Raw genomic sequence first — 14,658 nt, forward strand, 5'->3', positions numbered from 1 at the left:
TACAAAACTTAAGAAAAACTTACAAAACTTACAAAAACTTAAGATACCAAATATGCACAGTACCCTTAACATAAAAGTATTAATACTATACATAATCTCCTTTAAGCATTTCTGTTCTTAATTATGAATTTTCCTGGAGTGAAAAGATGCTTATTCACTAAATAAGTATGTCATGCCAAGTAATTTTTATATTATTTTCATGTGTAATTCTCTGCTTGCTGAGAATTCTTAATGATCAGAGGATATTGGCCAGCATGTGACTAGATCCATGTTTGAGCCCTGATGGTACTAATCTGATTTTGACAGAATTTGCTTTATTAGCTCCTCCTTAGGCCTTTTGCATTACTTGATTGAATTTTGCATTTCTTTGGATTTTAATTATCTGTATGTTTTCCTACGTAAATCTGAAGACCCTAGGACTTGGCACGATCCTTTCTTTTTATTTATTTATTTATTTTTTAATATTTTGGCTGTGCCTCACAGCATGTGGGATCTTAGTTCCCTGACCAGAGATCAAACCCCTGCCCCCTGCAGTAGAAGCGCTGAGTCTTAACCACTGGACCGCCAGGGAAGTCCCTCTTTTTATGTTTTTCAGTCTCTTAGGATCCCTTAACTCTTCTTTTTTTTTTTTTTTACTTATTATTATTTTTTATTTTGGCTGTGCTGGGTCTTCATTTTGGCACACAGGGTCTTTGTTGTGGCATGCGGACTCTTAGCTGTGGCATGCATGTGGGATCTACTTCCCCAACCAGGCATTGAACCCTGGCCCCCTGCATTGGGTGTGCGGAGTCTTACCCATGGGCCACAAGGGAAGCCCCTCACTTAACTCTTTTTTTAAAAAAATAAATTTATTTATTTATTTTTTTATGGCTGCATTGGGTCTTCGTTGCTGCACGCGGGCTTTCTCTAGTTGTGGCGAGCCGGGGCTTCTCTTTGTTGTGGTGCGCAGGCTTCTCACTGCAGTGGCTTCTCTTGTTGCAGAGCATAAGCTCTAGGTATGCGGGCTTCAGTAGTTGTGGCTCAGTGGCTCTAGAGCGCAGACTCAGTAGTTGTGGCGCACGGGCTCAGTTGCTCTGCAGCATGTGGGATCTTCCCAGACCAGGGCTCGAACCTGTGTCCCCTGCATTGGCAGGCGGATTCTTAACCACTGAGCCACCAGGGAAGTCCTGTTCACTTAACTCTTAATGGCTATTGTAGTGATACCTGATTGAATTCCGGATATCTTTGGTAACTTTTTTTTTAATGAATTGGCCCTCTGGTGAAGCACATAGAAGCCTAGATTCTTCCTAGGCTTGGACCTAATATGAGTAAGTGTGCTGCGAATAGGAGGTATATACAGTACAGAGGACAGATCCATTACTTTTTTTGATTATTGAAAACTAATCTGGTCTTGTTTAGGATCAGGAAACTCTTTATCACTGGCAGGGTATAACAATTCAGTAATAAATTGCCAAGTTTCAATGTAGAAACATCAGTCTCTGTTATATACACAAGGAAATCACAAGTAAAATTATGTTAAAAACTGCGCTTACTGTCCTCAAATATATTCTTCTTGAGCATCCAAAAATCATTCTTCATCCTGTATAACTTGGAGCAAATCTAGAATACAGTGCCATAGTAAGGATAAGGCATTTACTTGTTATGGTTCTTAGATACTTCATATTTTTTAGGTTTTTTTTCCCCCATAGTATTCTCTCCATGGACATACAGACAAGCATGATTATTTATTCTCATGCCAGATGGCACAAGCCTCCAACAATAAAGACAAATTCCACTTAAGCAGAAATTATGACCATAACTCTTCTTCAAAAGAGTTGTCTTTTGAGGCTTCCCTGGCAGTCCAGTGGTTTAAGACTTTGTGCTTCCACTGCTGGGGGCACAGGTTGGAACCCTGGTTGGGGAACTAAGACCCTGCATGCCATGCAGTGTAGACAAAAAGAAAAAAAAAAAGAGTTGTCTTTTCTGACTTCAAGGAGGGAGGTGAGGTAGAGTATCCAAACACAGAATATGTTCATGGGGATAGAATGCTTTGTCTGAAAAATTTGGCTTATCGGTCAGGGTTTAGTCTGGGAAGCAGAACCACTATGAATATTTTAGAATTAAGGGATTTATTATAGGAATAAGATTTTATACAATTGTAGGAGAAGCTGGATGAGTCAGGAGTCTAAAACAGAGATGCAGAAACAGAATGTCACCAGTTCTTCTGTAGCACTGTTGTGGGTAGACGGAAGCTTGCCATGGAATCTGGGGCTAGATTCCACATCTGGCTGATGGAGTGGAATCCCACCAAAGGAGAGTAGATGAAGTCTGTGGAAGGCTGTTGCCTCTACAGCTCGTTTCTGGATGTGGAGCAGGGGAATGCGAGGACAAACTGGATTCTGCCAGGCCTTTAATGTCTGTCTCTCACCATGTCTAACCACAGTGACCTTCAGCATAATAGCAGCTGCTGCTACTCTTTCACCTTCTAGGTCTTGGGCAGCTTTCTCTTTGCTAAATCTAATTCAGAACCATACATGGAGGGGGGTTTGGGGAAGCCTAGTTCTAGCTAAGCCAATTTGGCAAAACTACTGTAGTTTTCAAAACTATTATAGTCTGCCCTTTGTCAACTCAGCATTTATACACACCTCTTTTAATCATATTTCACTTTTCAAATAAACATAAAAGCAAGATTATACTTCTGTCTTATATGCAGCTTTCCTTTGTTTCTGTAATTGGCTACATGGTTGTAGCTGTCATCTTTCTTCTTAACCATTCCACATTCCTTTTGCTCTCAGCAGGATCCTAAGTTGGTCATAGTTTCTTGCCTTACCCAAACCGTGATTATTAAAGGGTAATGTCATGAGGAGTCCTGCCTGAACTGGATTGTTATAGTTTTCACTAACTTTTATTGTAAGACATGGAAGTACTAAGAAAGGCCTCAGAGGATTCTTTATATTCCTATATATTCACTTCCCTCATTATGTAGTAACAAACCTCTGTTTTTCTCTGATGGTCAGGGTCAATCCCCTTTGCCAGTAAATAACCACCCCATTCCCTGCATTTTGGTTCACTGGCATGAGTATCCCAAAGTGGCAAGGGGGCAGACTCAACTTCCAGTTTAATGGAACCACTGTGTCTCCTGGTGGAAGAAAATCTCCTTTAGGAGTGAAAACTTCTGTTTTTTGGCTGCGCTGGGCAGCTTGTGGGATCTTAATTCCCCGAACAGGGATTGAATCCGGGCCATGGCAGTGAAAGCGCCAAGTCCTAACCACTGGACCACCAGGGAATTCCCAGGAATGAAAACTTCTAAACCAGCAGCCAAAACTATGAGGCTGGGAAGCAGAAATTTCACTAGCAGATTATTAGTAGTGGGAGGAGTCACTTCCATTCCCACCCTTTAATTCTGGACTAGTGAATCCTACTTACAGAAGATATTGGTTGCTGATTAAGAGCATATACCACATACTGGAGGACATTAGACATTATCCCAGCCCAACAAAGTGTTGCTGCTGTCTGGCTGGTACTGTAGCTGTCTTCAAAAGGCCATTTGTATCACTCAGAAGATAGAAACAACACCAGTAATTGAACAGGGAAAAATTAAATACAAAGAATTGTTAACTGGCAAAGATGCTCAACCACTAAAATGTGTAAAAGAGGACTCTTAAGGTGTTCAGGAATAGCGTATGCAGAAAACAGTTATTACCTTCTAGGATAAGGGAGTGAACAAAGAAAGAACTAGCAAAATACCTCCCTCCAACCCCCTTCACCCCTTCTTAACCGGAGATGTAGACCTCTTTGGAGAGGGTGTGGCTGTCACAGGGACTTGCAATGACATTTGCCAGAGCAGTGAGCTGGAGCTGGACCTTAGAAGTGGCCCGCTGGGAGGTTGAGAAATTTGCCAGAGTGTGTGTGGGCAGGAGTCAGTCTGTGATGGTCTCTGAAGTGAGTAATAAGAGACCTCCAGTACACAGATCCACTAGCTACTGGGTGAAATAAAAACACTCCATGGGAAGAGAAGCCCCTCCCACTCTCTATCACCTTGCTGTGGCCCTGCAGTCCCTTTATTAATAAAACCTAACATCATTGAGCCAACTGGAAAAGGTGCCCTTGTTTATAGGCTCAGCCTGGTAACACAAAGAAGGATGGATTTGGTGCTGAGAGACAATAAATTGATAATGCCTACTGTTCCACTGTTCTTTCAGGCCAGCCACTTAAGATGATGGAGGACACAGTAAGACCAGTGAAATTCATGACCATGTGCCCACTGTTGTGCTTTAATTACCTATAAGTTCCCTGGTCAGAATCAGTGTTGTATGGAATACCATGATGCGGAATAAGGCATTCTGTAAGTTCATGAATGGTGGTTTTGACAGAAATACTGAGGACAAGGAAGACAGATCCATATACAGAGTCTATTCTAGATAGAAGAAATTGCTGCCCCTTCCATGCTGGAAGTGATCCAGTATCAGGAATGGTGGCATTGTTGGTCTTTGCAGTTGGCAGTCTAGGCACTCATCATTGGCTAGAACCAAACTGGTCTTGGTGAGTGAAAGTCCACATTGCTAACCTTCATCTTGGCTGCTACAGCCACTTTGATCATGAGTCCATTGGGTAAGACATGGATGGCTAGGGAAAGAGGCCGCTGACATCCACAAAACAGGTAATTTTATCCACCTGATTATTAAGATATTCTTCTGCTGGGGTAATTCTTTGGTGGGACACAAATATCTTCACATTCTATGTACCTACTTGGAAAGCTCCATCCACATACCTTTTCCGCAAACCTCTTGTCTCTAACTTTCCAGTGATATATCTTCCAAGTCCCTGGCCATCCAGCCAAATTGCTGGTCACTCTTGAATCAGTGTAAATCCACACCTGTGGCCATCTCTCCTTCCAGGAAAAGCAAACAATTATTGTATCACTTGAAGTTCTGCCCCTGGGAGGATTTCCCTTCATCATAATCCTTTATGGTGAACCCTGAATGGGGATGTCATGGCACAGCTGTCTACTTTCAGTTGGTGCTAGATGGTTCATGTAGAACCATCATCTAAACACCAGGCCTAAAGTCTTCTTTAGTCAGCTGGTCATAGGGAACTCCCCATGAGGCGAGAGGTGTAAGCTGAGAGAGAAGAATGCAATGTAGCATGAGTAGGAGCCATGAGTATCTGAGTCACTTGTGTCTCATACAACTTACTTGTGTCTTCAGGACCTGCTTGAGCCCAATCTTGTATATACTACTAACAGTGGATGATGGAGTACTGCTGTGAATGCCCAACTTTATGGCTTGGTGGATCTGGCAGCATCCAGTTCATGCTGAGGAGTTCAGGTTATATGGTAACTTGGTGATCCATGGTCTAGTGTTTAGTCTCTTCTAGAATTCAGCAGCTAGCTAGAAGCTGTTACAGAGGAGGAGAATAGTTCTCCAAAGGATAGCATAGCTTTGCCCCCAAATTCAAAGACCTGTGCTGTTGTTCACCCATAGAGGACTGCCAGAGGCTCTCCATCTGTTACAGGTATTTCAGTTACCATGAGATCTGCTGGGTGTTATGGTCCAAGTGATAGAACAGCTTGATGGGAGCTTGGACCTGTTGCACAGCCCTCCTCAAAACTGGATCAAAATTGGTTTACTAGGTCAATACATTGGAGTAGCACACCCAAATGAGGTATATGTTGCCTCCAAAATCCAAAGAGGTCCACTAGGCTTTAAGTTTCTTGGTAGTAACAGGAACCAGATGCAGCAACTTGTTCTTCATCTTGGAAGGGATATCTTAACATGACTGGGACCACTGAACCCCAACAATTTTCATGGGGATAGGAATTTCTGTGGGATTTATTTCTCACGCTCTGGCCACATATGTGTTTACCAAGGTGTCTAGGTCATGCGCTTCAACCACCCAGTCTAGTCACTGTGATATCATCAATATAGTGAACATGTTTACTCTGTGAATGTTGGACCAATCAAGGTCCGCATGGACCTTTATGATAGAAAGCTCTAGGGCTAATTGAGCCCTCAAGTAGGCTCTGCCACCAAAAGCATACTGCTTCTGGTGGTCTTATTTCTCTTGCTATAGGAGTCCTCAGGGATAGGAAACTGTCAAAAACGCGGAATGAGTCTCTTAAGTTGGAACTGCTAGAAGCTGATGATTGTCTTACTAAGACAGGGAACCTAACTTTTTATTTTAATCATCTAGACTTATTAAGAATATGTAACTTTTAGTTTTGATTGGTTATGCAGTTATTGCTACATGTAGTAGCATTGTTAAGGACTATGATATTCTGCATTACAAGCTAAATTATGGTTTGAGCCTAGAATATCACTTGTAGCAAGAAATAGGAGTGGAGAAGATAGCAAGAGCCAGATCATGGAAGGCCCTGTATACTCGGAGGTTCAGAATTTATCCTATAGGTAGTGAGAGACGTTTGTTTTGTTTTTTTTTTTTTTTGCGGTACGCGGGCCTCTCACTGTTGTGGCCTCTCGCGCTGCAGAGCGCAGGCTCAGCGGCCATGGCTCAGGGGCCTAGCCGCTCCACGGCATGTGGGAATCTTCCCAGACCGGGGCACGAACCCATGTCCCCTGCATTGGCAGGCGGACTCTCAACCACTGCGCCACCAGGGAAGCCCTGAGAGAAGTTTCTGAGCAGACACCTCAATAATTTTATTTTCACTTTGCGAACAATAATTATATATAGGTGGATGAATTAGAAGGATACAAGTCTAGAGGTAGGACTCTCAGATTGTTTCAGTAGTCTGTGTAAGAGGAGATGAGACGTGAAGGCAATAGTCATAGAAATAAAGCCAATGGGATGGATGTGAGAAATGTTGGGGAGATAAAATTTAGAGGACTTGGGTGGATGGTGATACTAATCACCAAGAGAATGTGGGAGGAGGAAGAGATTTGAGGAAAAGGATTGAGTTCAGCTCTGGATGTGTTGAATTTAAGGTGTCTGTTTAACATCTAGGTGATTTTTAGTAAGTAATTGGATATACATACCAATTGGATATAATTGGTCTGGTATGGAGAAGAGATTTGGGTGTCATCAGCATATATGTTGTAATTGAAACCATGAATAGACAAGATTGCATGCAGAATGGAAAGAGAAAAGGGCAAAGGTTGGACTGCTAGAACACTTGTATTTAATGGGATGCCAGAGAAGAGGTCAGGGTCTGAGGTCGGTGACATAGAAACCAAGGGATGAGGGAGTTAGAAGAAAGTTAATCAAGTGTCAAGTGACTCAGAAAGACAAGGTAGTTAAAATAAGTTCATGAACTCCCTCTTCTGTTTTTTTAAAATTAATTAATTAATTGATTGATTGATTAATGGCTGTGTTGGGTCTTCATTGCTGCATGCAGGCTTTCTCTAGTTGTGGCGAGCCGGGGCTACTCTTTGTTGCAGTGTGCAAGCTTCTCATTGCGGTGGCTTCAGCACGGGCTCTAGGTGCGTGGGCTTCGGTAGTTGTGGCACGTAGGCTCAGTAGTTGTGATGCATGGGCCTAGTTGCTCCACGGCTTGTGGGATCTTCCTGGACCAGGGCTTGAACCCATGTCCCCTGCATTGGCAGGCGGATTCTTAACCACTGCGCCACCAGGGAGGTCCCCCTCTTCCTGGTTTTTAATGAATAGTTTAAATAGGTAATATATTTACATTGTTCTCCCCCACCCCCACAAAAAAGTGAGAGTGACGTTTTCCTATAGTCTGCCAGCATTGTGTGTTTTCAGACTTAGATTTTTGCCATTCTAATAAATGAAAAGTGGTATCTCAGGACAGTCTTACTTTGTATTTCCCTCATTATCAGTTTGGTTGAACATATTTTCATATGATTTTGGAGTTGTTTTTATTTCATTTTCTGTGAACTAGCAGTTCATAATCCTTTGCCTATTTTCCTTTTGGATTGTTGTTATTGATTTCTAGGAGCTGTTTATAGGAAGATTAGTCTTTTGTCGTATATATTGTAAATATTTTCTCCCAGTTTGTCTTTTGATTTAGCTTATAGTATAATTTGCCATGCATAGTTGTCAGATTTTTTTGGTTATTTGCTCTTTTATTTTGTTTTGGGTAGCCAAATTTACCCATCTTTTCTTCATGGCTTCTGGATTTCAGGTCAGTTTAAAAAACCTCCTTTACTTCAAGGCCTTTCCTACTTTATTTTCTTCTATTACTTTTGTGACTATGTGCTTTAAAAAAAAACAGCTTTATTGGCATATAAAGTATAAAATTCACCCATTTTAAGTGTATAATTCATGGTTTTTAGCAAATTTATAGGGTTGTGCACCTATCACCACAATCCAGTTTTAGAACATTTCCATCATCCCTGAAAGATCCTTCGTGCATTTTTACAGTCAATGCCTGTTTCCACTCACAGCCCCAGACAACCACTAATCTGCTTTGTATCTCTATGATTTGCCTTTACTAGACATTTTATTTTTTATTTTATTTTTATCAACAATTAGCTTTTATTAAATCATTTTATATAAATGGAATCCTATAAAATGTAGTCATTTGTAGCTGGTTGCTTGCTTTTTTATTTTTGGCTGTGTTGGGTCTTCATTGCTGCATGCGGGCTTTCTCTAGTTGCGGTGAGCAGGGACTACTCTTCCTTTAGGTGTGCGGGGCTTCTCATTGCAGTGGCTTCTGTTGCAGAGCACAGGCTCTAGGTGCACAGGCCTCAGTATTTGCAGCACATGGCCTCAGTAGTTATGGCACTCAGGCCCTAGAGTGCACAGGCTTCAGTAGTTGTGGTGCGTGGGCTCAGTAGTTGTGGCTTGCAGGCTCTAGGGTGTAGGTTCAGTAGCTGTGGGGCATGGGATTCATTGCTTCGCAGCATGTGGGATCTTCCCGGACTGGTGATCGAACCCGTGTCCCCTGCATTGGCAGGAGGATTCTTAACCACTGTGCCACCAGGGAAGTCCCTGATTGCTTTCATTTCACATGATTTTTTTAAATTGTGGTAATATATACATAACAAAATTTTCTATCCTAACCATTTTTTAAACTTTATTATTTATTTATTTTTAATGGAAATGTCGTTGATCACAATATTGTGTTAGTTGCAGGTGTACAGCAAAGTGATTCAGTTATACACAAATATATATGTATCTATTCTTTTTCAGATTCTTTTCCATTATAGGTTATTATGAGATATTGAATATAGTTCCCAGTGCTATACAGTAGGTCCTTGTTGTATCTTAACCATTTTTTAAGTGTAGAGTTCAGTAATGTTAAGTACATTCACATTGTTGAACAACCCGTCTCTAGGACTCTTTTTATCTTGCAAAATTAGAACTCTGTACTCATTTAAAAACTCCCCATTCTCCCCTTCCCCCAGCCCATAGAAACTACCATTGTACTTTCTGTCTCTGTGAATTCGGCTTTTATTAATTTTTTTCTCATTATTTGTTTTCTATTTCACTGATTTCTGCTCTAAACTTTATTTCCTTCCTTGGTTACTTTGTGTTTAGTTTGCTATATTTTCTAGTTTCTTAAAGTGGAATCTTGGGTTATTGGATTAAGGTCTTTCTTTTCAAATATATGTATTTAAAGCTATAGATTTGTCTCCAAGCAGTACTTTAGCTACATTACAGAAATTTTGACATGTTGTGTTTGTTTACACTCAGTTTAAAATATTTTGTAATTTCCCTGTGGTTCCTCTTTGAACCATGGGTTATTTGGGAAAAAATGTTTCTAAGTATGTATTTGTGGGTTTTTCAAATTTCTCTCCAGCGCTGATTTCTAATTTAATTATATTGTAGTTGAAGAGAATAGTTTGTATGATTACAGTGTTTTAAAATTGAGTCCCCTTTTAAAATTTGCCTAGAGCCTGGTCTCTGGAGAATGTTTCATGTTTGTTTGAAAAGAATGTGTATTCTCCTGTGTGGGGTGGACTGTTCTATAGATGTTTAGTTGGTTGAGGTATTCAAGTTTTCTATATCCTTGCTGATTTTCTGTCTTATTCTATCAACTATTAAGAAGAGGATGTTGAAGTCTCTAACTTTCTATCCTGAGATAGATCCTACTTGGTCATAAGGTATATATTGTTTGGTCTAAACATTTACTAAAATGTTACAGATACTTTTTATGTCTATATCCGTGATACCATTCTGTGGTTTTCTTGTAACATCTTTATCTGATTTGGGTATCAGTAATGTTGGCCTTCATAAAGTGAGTTGGGAAGTATTCCCTCTTCTTCAGTTTTCTGGAAGAGTTGGCATAGAATTATGATTTTTTCCTTTAAATGCTCGGTAGAATTCATTAGTGAATACTGTCTGAGCCTGGAGTTTTTCTTTGTGGGAAAGTTTTTAAATCATAAATTCAGTTTCTTTAATAGGTCTGTTCAGGTCTATCTATTTCTTCTTCAGTGAGCTTTGGTAGCATGTATTTCAAGAATTAATATATTGGTATAAAGGTATTCACAATACTTATTATCCTCTTGATATTTGTATATTAATACAAATTAATAAGTATTAGTCTAGTGATGTCACCTCTCTCATTCCTTCCTGATATCAGTAATTCATATCTTTCTTTTTTTCCTCATTAGTCTGGCTAATGGATCTCCTCAAAGAACCAACTTTTGGTTTGCTTTTCTTTACTGTTTTCCTGTCTTCAGTTTCACTTATTTCTACTCATATTTTTAGTATTTCTTTTTTGTGAGTTACTTTGGATTTCATTTGGCTTTCCTAGTGTTTTAAGGTGGAAGCTTAATTTGGGAAATCCACAAATATTTGGAAATTAAACAGTGCATTTCTAAATAACCCATGGGTCAAAGGAGAATCACAAGGGAAATTGCAAAATATTTTGAACTGAGTATAAACAAAAACACAACATATAATTTGAGACATTTCTGTTTTCTTAACATAGGCCTTTACTACTATAAAATTCCCTTTACATACTACTTTAGGTGCATCCTACAAATTTTGAAATGTTGTATTTTTATTCTCTTGATTTCTTCTTTTACCATGGGTGATTTAGAAGTGTTATTTGATTTCTAAACATTTGGGGGAATTTTTCAGGTATCTTTCTGTTACTGATTTCTATTTTCATTCCATTGTGATTGGAGAATACTCTTTGCATAATTCAAATCCCTTTCTATTTATTGAGATTTGTTTTGTGGTCTTGAATATGGTCTATCTTGGTGAATGTTCTCTGTGTACTTAAAAGGAATGTGTATCTGCTGTTGTCGGGCAGAATGTTCTGTAAATATCAGTTAGGTCAAATTGGTTGGTAGTGTTGTTCAGATCTTCTCTATGCTTATTGATTTTTTTGTCTTCCTGCTGTATCAGTTATTGAAAGGGGGTGTTGACATTTCTGACTATAACTATGGATTTTTCTGTTTCTCCTATTCTTTTCCATTATGGTTTATCGCAGGATATTGAATATAGTTCCCTGTAGTATACATTATGCTATACATAAACTTGTTGTTTATCCATTCTTAATGTAATAGTTTGCATCTACCAACCCTAAACTCCCAATCCATCCCTCTCCCTCCCCCTCCCCGCCTTGGCAACCACAAGTCTGTTCTCTATGTCTGTGAGTCTGTTTCTGTTTTGTACATAGGTTCATTGTGCCATATTTTAGATTGCACATATAAGTGATATCATATGGTATTTGTCTTTCTCTTTCTGACTTCATGTAGTATGATAATCTCTAGTTGCATCCTGAAATAGTTTTTTATTGCTATGACTTCAGTTTCACTAAACTTTTCTTCTGTGATGTCTAATCTGCTGTTATTCCATTCTGTGTGGTTTTCAGACAAGATTGGGTGCTTTCAGGGTGGTATGCTGTGTGGTTTTCATTTCAGACATATTCTTTTTCATCTCCAGAGGTTTGGGCTGGGTCTTGGATATATTTTCTATCATCTAAGTCTATTTAATGTGCTTAGTCTTTCCCCCTACCTTTTATTTTTATTTCTTTTGCCACACCACACAATTTGTGGGATCTTAGTTTCCTGACCAGGGATTAAACCTGGGCCACGGCAGTGAAAGCACTGAGTCCTAACCACTGGACTGCCAGGGAATTCCTGTTTCAAGGCTTTTTTTTTTTTTTGGTGGTACACGGGCCTCTCACTGCCGTGGCCTCTCCCGTTGCAGAGCACAGGCTCCGGACGCACAGGCTCAGCAGCCATGGCTTATGGGCCCAGCCGCTCCACAGCATGTGGGATCCTCCCGGACCGGGGCACAAACCCATGTCCCCTGCATCGGCAGGCGGACTCCCAACCACTGCACCACCAGGGAAGCCCTGAAGGCTTTTTTAAAAGGCTTTGTTAGGCAAGTCCAGAGCAGCCTTCAGTCTAAGGTTAATTTTGCACTACAACTGAGCAATAACTTTTGAGTATGCTATCCAAAGCCCATGTGTTACGAACATTTCCACTCTGGCTGGTGGAAGCAAATTATCCCTGCCGCATATGAACTTTTAGAATTGTCCTATCTGCTCCTTTTAGTTGGTTCTTTTTCCGTCCTTGGTACTTCCCTGAAATGCATGTGCTGATCATTGCTGATCATCACTCAGCTGAAGACTTGAGGAGAGACCATCTGTAGATCTTTGTGTAGTTCTCATTTCTGTACTGCCCTACAATCTTAAGTTGCCTTCACTTCCCCAAACTCCCAGTTCTTTATCCTCAAGTCGAGGAGATTTCTAGGCTCTGGCTACATTTCTGTTTTGCCCTGTGGCCTGGAAACTATCCATTCTGTAAATTGGGGCAATTGTAGGGCTCACCTTGTTTCTCCTTTCATAGTCCTATGCTACCTGGACACAGTCACATGTCCAGTGTCTGAAAACCTTTGTTTCATATACTTTGTCCAGTGTTTTAGTTATTTCAGAGGTAAATTTGGTCCCTATTCCTCCAGTTTGGCCTGAATAGCATATATTCAAGATTCATCTATGTTGTGTGTTTCAGTAGTTCATGTTTTCTATTCCTGAGTAGTTTTCCATTACTTGGAAATGTTGTAATTTATTTATTCACCTGTTGATGGACATTTGGGTTTTTGTCTTTTTTTTTCTCCCAATTTGAGGCTGTTACGAATGAAACTGCTGTACATGTGTTGTGTTTTCATTTGTCAGATTTTTAAAAGATTTAATGGATTTTTTAAAATGAAAATTATCTTATTGGTATTATGCCTGTTTAGACTATTCAGGAACTTTTGTTATCGTTGTTAATCTTTTAAGATCCTCACTGGGACTATCAGTGACTTTATTGGACCATAATAACAGTGTCTATTCTGAATATACTTCAGTTTTTCCAACACCATCAGTTTCACTTGTACCTGCTGTCCGTGTATCTGCCTCTAATGCCCTAGCTTCTGCTGCTGCTTCTATGAGTTAGAAACCAGTGGAATTGTGGTTATGAATTAATGAGTCTCTTAGTTTGAGGTCGCATGGTAAGTGGAATTTAAGACCTAGGCCAATGGCTATTTTGTAGCTCTAAGACACATTTTTGCTTCCATGGTCACTTCTGTCTTTGCTTGAGATGGCTAGAAGTCTGACTTCTATGTAAATATCCTATATGTTGAACTTCAAGTACCTCTTACAAGAACAGGAAATATAATGGTATATTTGATAACTAAAGGATAAATGCACAGTATATAATTTCCAGATTGTGGCTTGTTAAATTATAATATTTAAACTTACTATCAGCTTTATTTTGCTGAATTTTCTGTTGTAGGTTTTTCTTAAATTCTTGTTATTTATTACTTACTGTTTATTTTAAGTTGTCATGTGGATTATTCTAGTCACGGAACTTTTGGGGGAAGTCTCCACACACTACTTCCCAAAAGTGCAAAAGAAAAATAGCACACACAAATCTCCCTATACCATAGCTACCGAAAGATATTACATAGAGCTTTGACTGGTTTTAATAACATTCTTTTCTAGTTACACCTTGAACACTGAGGGATATAATGTTCCAGTCACTTCTTAGAAAAATAATGGGGCTATTCAATTCTGTGGTTATTATTCTACTTATGTCACAATGTCTTATTAATAGTTAGCTTGATGTGGCCAAATGGTATGAGAAGGTTAGGTAGCTGCCACCTTATTTCTGCCAATACCCAAAAAAGCACTTCTTTCTGTACGTTGATTCTGTATATTCATTAGCATTCAGATATAGTGGTAAAGAAAGCAGGGGCTAGGGAGGCAATATGTTTGTCTTTTCAGTAAAGATTTTTGTCACGAAAAAGGGGAGAAAAGAAAGAGAAAAATAGGACATTTTCAAACTTGCTCAGGTAGAGTATTTGTTTTAGCAAATAGTGTGCTTCTGTCTAGGTTTTGGCTCACATACTGACTTAGCAGTATTCAAACAGGCACCTTTTAAGGAACATTTGCCAGTTACATGTATTGAGGGACTTTTAACCTCTTTCTCTAATAAGAATGATGAGGATAATCTTGATGATTAGACGCATTTCACAACAATGATTCTATAGCAAAAAGTAGTATTACATGTCTGAAGAAAAAGAGAAGGGTAATTATAGTGACCTCCTGGCAGGGACAGAGAAAATCACGATTTTTTAAGTCTTTCGTTTTTCTTTTAAAGGACAGTTATTTTACGGACTTCCCTGGCAGCCCAGTCGTTAAGACTCTGCACTCCTAATGCAGGGGGCACGGGTCCCATCCCTGGTTGGGGAACTAAGATCCCATACACTGCATAGCATGGCCAAAAAAAAAAAAAAAGAACAGTTATTTTATTAGATATT

At 39.6% G+C, this 14,658-nt stretch overlaps 1 protein-coding gene across 3 annotated transcripts in view; it reads left to right on the top strand.

Annotated features, from left to right (window-relative positions):
• The window catches only part of SEC11A (SEC11 homolog A, signal peptidase complex subunit), a 52,418-nt gene that overhangs the window by 3,814 nt on the left and 33,946 nt on the right, over window positions 1-14,658 (top strand). The window lies entirely within an intron of this gene.

This window comes from Delphinus delphis, chromosome 2 (assembly GCF_949987515.2).
Source record: "Delphinus delphis chromosome 2, mDelDel1.2, whole genome shotgun sequence".
In the NCBI taxonomy this organism is placed as follows: Eukaryota; Metazoa; Chordata; class Mammalia; order Artiodactyla; family Delphinidae; genus Delphinus; species Delphinus delphis.